Source organism: Epinephelus moara, chromosome 22, assembly GCF_006386435.1.
Source record: "Epinephelus moara isolate mb chromosome 22, YSFRI_EMoa_1.0, whole genome shotgun sequence".
Taxonomy (NCBI): domain Eukaryota; kingdom Metazoa; phylum Chordata; class Actinopteri; order Perciformes; family Serranidae; genus Epinephelus; species Epinephelus moara.
The window spans coordinates 4234117-4240116 of NC_065527.1; positions in this window are offsets into that span (position 1 = coordinate 4234117).

Consider the following 6000-nt stretch of genomic DNA (forward strand, 5'->3'; position numbering starts at 1 on the left):
AAACAACAAGGTGTTTTCCCAAAAGAATTCATTGGATCGATAAGATTCACTTATTTATGCATGCCCCTCTAAATGACGATATAATCAGAGACCGTATAAATATAATGTCACTGTTTTCAAGCCTCAAGTCTGGCATTGTGACTGTCACCATCTTGGATTTATGGAGCCAGAAGTGACCGTGTTTGGACAAGAGGGCAGAGGGCAGAGCTCGCTAGCTGCTAGCTTGGTTAGCCTAGTGCAGGGGTCAGCAACCTTTACTATTAAAAGAGCCATTATCTGACAAAAATAGAAAAAAAAAATCTGCCTGGAGCCACAAAACAATTTGAAAAAAGGTAACAGCCTATTAAGTTTAAATTAGCCCATCAACATTATGAATAGGTCTTAATGAGCATTCATTAATTTGATTTACTACAAGCTGGCTACTCTGCAGTGGGCTGTTCATAATTACATAGAACTTTAACTTTGCAGCGTTGGTGGTGAAAGCAAATCAATCTGTGCACACATTACTAAATCCTCTACTTTTCCTTTTTTGGAATTTCATGCCGTTTTCTGCCTCACCATCCTGTTCAAAAAGTGCAATAGCAGAATGTTGGGACAGAGTTGTTTCACCTTTAACGTGGCATCCGGGTTGTAACAGCACTGAAACAATAGTGGGGTTTCCATCCAAATGTATCGAAATTTTTGAGCGAATTTTGTTAAAATGCGCAAAAGAAAATGCAGATTTATGCCCGTTTCCATTCGTTATTGTTTTGCGATTATTGGGAGTCAACAGGAAGAGCAGTAGGTGGCGCTTCTCGTGAAAAATGAACAAAATAAAAGCACCCCCGTAGAAGAAGAGTGCGCCATGAGATGACGTCATAAGAGAGCGTCTTATGCCCACTGTAAACAACAACACACTCAACTGACACTCAACAACTGACCATGGACAGATTCCTGATAAACCTGTCGGCTCTTGGGAGAACTCTGGTTAGCATTTTGTCAGCGTTCACAGCGTACCTGACCATCTTGAAGAAGAGACGACAAAGAAGAAGTTTAATGTTAAGAGTACTGTCGGAAATAGCTGGAAGGAGACCACCGCGTCGTTCTCTGTGTGTAGGCGTGTGAAGGACTTTTGAGAAGTAGTTGTCCAGCAGCATTTCACCCACGAACTCTGGCTGAAACATCTGTGTGCCGTTACGTCATTGTTTATTCACAAAACCTGTTTCCATAGCAAAAAGTCGCATTTTCCTTTTATTGATACGTTGACAAATTCACCCCCTCCAAGTGTAAAAACTTTTTTGCAAATTTTCGGCCTTTTTTCAAATTTCTGGCGTTTCCATCCAAGTTTTTTTTTTTTTCGCAATTTTTGAAAATACGAATAAAAATAGGTGGATGGAAACCCCAATAATGTCTGTATAAACAGGACAGCTGGGGGATTTAAAAAGTAGCTGATAGCAGTTAGCAGCTAGCTCAAAGAACAGTGGCAAAAAATGTCTACAATCTGTGGAGCCAGCTGTGGAGACTTTTTAGTGTTAACCACAATCTTTCCTCAACTCTAACCAAGTGGTATGATTGCCTGACCTTAACCGTACCCTAGCTTATTTACGATCTTTCCCCATCATTAACTTCACTATATAACGGTTAAATTGAATGCAATCAAGCAGGATTGTCCAGTATCAATGTTGATCTGAGGTGTCAGTGGTCTGTTGTGTTATTGTATCTGCAGGAGAACAGCCTCAGACTGGAGATGGTACTACAAACCTTGGGGGCAATGATCAGGGAAGTGTGGATGACAGGGAGCACAGCCTGGACGTGGAGGCTTTGAGAGATGTGTGTTCAAGGCCTTATAGTGAGTATGAGTGTGATCATGCATGCTCTCCTCAGCTCAGAGGGATAAGGGTAGATGGGAAGTTGCAGTGCAGAGATTTTCTCTGCTTTATACTCCTGGCCTTTTGACCTGAAGGAGTGGAGGAGTTACTGTAGCAAAGACACAAGCTCTGCGTTTGTCTGTCCTGCTTTGTTCCTGGTGTACTCTCTGCCCACACCTTCATCCCCCTCTTTGTCTCACCTCGCTGTTGTTTCACCCAGAGTGAGACGGGGACAAATATCTGACTCAGCTTTTGCTTATTTCATTAGTTGTTCATAACTCTGGCTCTCTGTCCTGTGAATGAGGACGCTGATGTGATTGAATTACCCCCTCCTCCTCCCATTGCCTCTCTTTTCCCTCTCTCTCTCTCTCCTATGTGTTTTGTGTACTGTTGGCACTTTCCCTCCTCCGAGCCAGGGTTCAATGCTGTTGTTGCACTTTCACTGGTCTTGCGTAACCGTGCAGCGGTCGTGTTGCCTTGCATCCTCCATCTCCTCTTCCCCAGGCGCGATGGTCACTGTGGGAAACAGCGGCCCAGAAAACTGACCTTCATTTCAGTATTCTAGAAAGACTTCCCGCAGTGTGTGTGTGGAGCTCGGCTCCCCAAAGGAGTGCGTCATCAGACCTGTTTGACCTTTGTTGAAGTGCTATAAAGCTTTGGGATCTGCTTTAGATAAAGGTGTGCAATCTTAAATGACAGCAGCCACAATCAGTTTATTTCATTATTTATTGATGGGGGTGTTTTGGCTTTCTGCTGTTCTCAATGTCATTCACCACTGAGGGACTCGCAGGTGTTTAAATACAGGAATTCACAGGATGGCAGTGACAACAGCCCTGTCTGAGAAACATGGCCTATAAGAATATAAATTAGATGCTTTTTACTCATGATTAACACGACAGCATTGACTTTGTAGACCTTTTTCTTCCTGCTATACAAGAAAAAAAACAGCTCTGATAGCCTGATACATACTTGCTGAAAGTCAGAAAACAAGTAGCCTAAAAATTATAACAGGAGTTATATGAGATTAAATTCCCCATCCATGCCAGCATATGACAGAGCACACACAGTACTTATTCTGTAGGCACTTCCTTTAAAGGGAAATTTCGGTTTATTTCAACCTGTCTCCTATCGTCCTAAATTTGTTTCAAGTGACTAGTGACATAAAAATAATAGTTAGCATGTTAGCTGTTAGCCTAGATACAGCCGGGGCACATAGTAGCGTCAGACCTGTTAAAACGTAAGTGAACGGGCAACCTTCAAGTGCAAAGTTAGTCCACTAAACAAGCTTTTTTTCCACAAAGACCGCCTCATATCGTTAGGATAAATGTCAGAGAACATATAGAAAACGACATGTAAATGTGTTGTCTTACCTTACCGGTGTGCTGCCATGTTTGTTTACCATTTAGCTCTGCTTTCCAAAGCGCGGCCGAAATATCGCTTTAAATTCTTATTATTAAAGGAACACTTCACCTGCAAAATGACTGTTTGTTTATCAGTTAATCAACCTGTGTTAAGTTGAATTTGTGAGGAAGATTTTGTTTTTCCTGCATGAACTAACAGGTAACGGAGATTTTAAAAAAAAGCCGGACATTCTTCAGCAACAGCAAAACTATGTCAAAACTTCAGTTTACTAACTCTCACACAATCCGTGCAGTATAATCCAAGTCTCATTTAGCCAGTCTTACGTCCAATATTTCCAAACACATGCATTTTTGCTCAAACCTTTGTCTTTAAGGCACTTTTGCATACAAATAGCAAGCACGTGCATTTGAGCTCTGTTCAAGTTTTAGAAAGTGCTTATTGGGCTTTATAAATTAAACTGAATTGAATGAATAAAGTCTGTCTAACATTTGATCATAGACCGTTATAGTCGACTGATGAAGGCTTCGTAAACTTGCCAGGAACAGTGGTCACATAACCCTCAAAACGAGCCACAACTTAACCGTATATGCATGCACATGTGTCCTAGGTGCATTTCAGTACTTGAATAAATAGCACGACACCCCTGGTTACATCAGGGATTACTGTCAAAAAAAAGCATAACGTTCTCACACACCTCACTGAAGGTACAAGTTCCTGAATGAAAATAGAAGACACAGCTGGAGGATCCACCATGAGCACTTTAGCATGTTAGTCTGAGTGTGGGGCACCATCATAGGTCGAATGATCCAGGGTTTTTGTTTGAAGTCTTATCTCTAGGATTCTGCTTGTTGGGTTTTCTGTTTGTATTCTTCTTGCTTCATGTTTTATTTTGTAGATTCCCTCCCTATGAGTCATGTCCACTTTTATTTCCTGTCTTTGTGTGTGTTTCCTGCCTTAGTTTTGTCAGCCCTGCCCTGATTGGTTTCACTCACCTGTTCTTACTCCCCCACGTAGTGCCTTTACCTCGTTTACCAGCTACACACCTGCCCTGCTTTAGCTTCATTAGTCCTTCTCTACTACTGAGTTTTCCCAATCCATCAGCTCCCTGCCTGTTCTTCTGCTTCATCACTTTATTCCCATTACCTGAGCTTCTCCGCCCTTTTTCTGTACTTGCATTTCATCCCCTAGTCAGACTAGTTTGTATTTAAGTCCTGGTTTTAAGTTTAATCTTTGTTGGATCATTGTTTTGTTGTGTGATTTTCTGTTTGCTGTTCCCTGCTCTGACCTTGAATAAACAGTTACCTGGTTGAGTTTGCGTTGTCTATGCCAAAATACAATATGTGATGTTGACAATAACCAATAATGACTTGACTTCCTCTGGTTTTAGAGAAGTATGGGAATGAAATTTAAAATGAGCTGCATATTGTAATCCAGAGTCTCTAACAATAAATAAAGCAAATTGCGTTTAAAATTTGTTTTTCCATCAGATTTTTGTATTATTGATTCTTTTGCTAACAACATTCAAAATAAGCACACATTTTTACTGGACTCTTAGGGTGAGTTTTTACTAATCCCAAGTTCTTGCGCCTTTGAAAACAATATTGCACGCTGCTCACTGTGCCAATTCAAAATTAGCCAAAGGATGTTTTTTCCACGGGAGGACAGAACTTGACTAAGGTGTTAAATTCTGCTTTTTGCTCCCTCCACACATCAGAAAAACCCCTCAAGCTGCAGGTTTGTGTTTAGAAGAGTTCTGCATATTATTTTTTGTTTTTCTTTTTAAAAGAAGATATTTCTCCTGTGAATTACTGTCAGGTTCTTCAGTGTTTACACATTCAGTCCTGCAGGCATCACTATCAAAGAAAACTCTTTTACAGAGTGGAAGTGCTCGGGGTCTGTTTCTCTCCTCGCAGTTCGTTCCTGCAGCCAGCAATGAGCCAAACTCCAAACAAACCCAGCTATGGTCCATTCAAGGACCTGCATCCAGCTTATAGATTGCGTCACTGCAATTGTGTTGCTAGGATACAGCTTACGTTCATGCTTTTTCCTGCCAGCCATTTATACTGATAACACAGCAACAGGAAATGAACTTACACCAATTTAGTTTGTTTATGGTACAAATTATTCAGCTAAAGTACCTGGAACTAACTATTCTCTAATGCCAGGTGGCTATAGTGAAAAATGATTAATGGGACCTGTCAGTGTGTTTTCCACTGCTTCATTTGACCCAAGCTCCATGACATGTGGAAAATCCATGAATGAACTCCACATGTAACTGGATATTTGTCTTTTCAGGAACTACAATGGCAGCAGCGTTGGCCTGAACCTCACCTGCACCTCCAGCAAGGATACTAGCTCAGCGGGGGAGCCCTGCCTCTGAGACTTGAGTGTTCAGTGAGCGTCCACATAGCCATACTACCATGTCTCCTGTGTGATCACCCTACCGCCTAACCATGTTACAAAATCTCACTAACTCAAGTTCATTTACATGTGTGTATCATTGCAGGTTTTTCTCCTCCAGGTTATACATGATCTTCTAATTGCAAATTCAGCTTATGCACTTTATGCAACACACTGTTACAGAACTTCATACCAATTTTTGGCCCTGCTTTGACCTGTTCCCAAGTAGTTAAAGCAAGTCAAACAGAAACACAAATTTCATAATCATTCATTTACTAGTCCATACCCATTGAGTGCACAGTTGCCCAAGTACAGTTTCACATGGTGTGTGTTTGGGATACAGGTCATAGGAAATTGCAGATTAAATAGTCAACTGAACCCATTAAGAAGA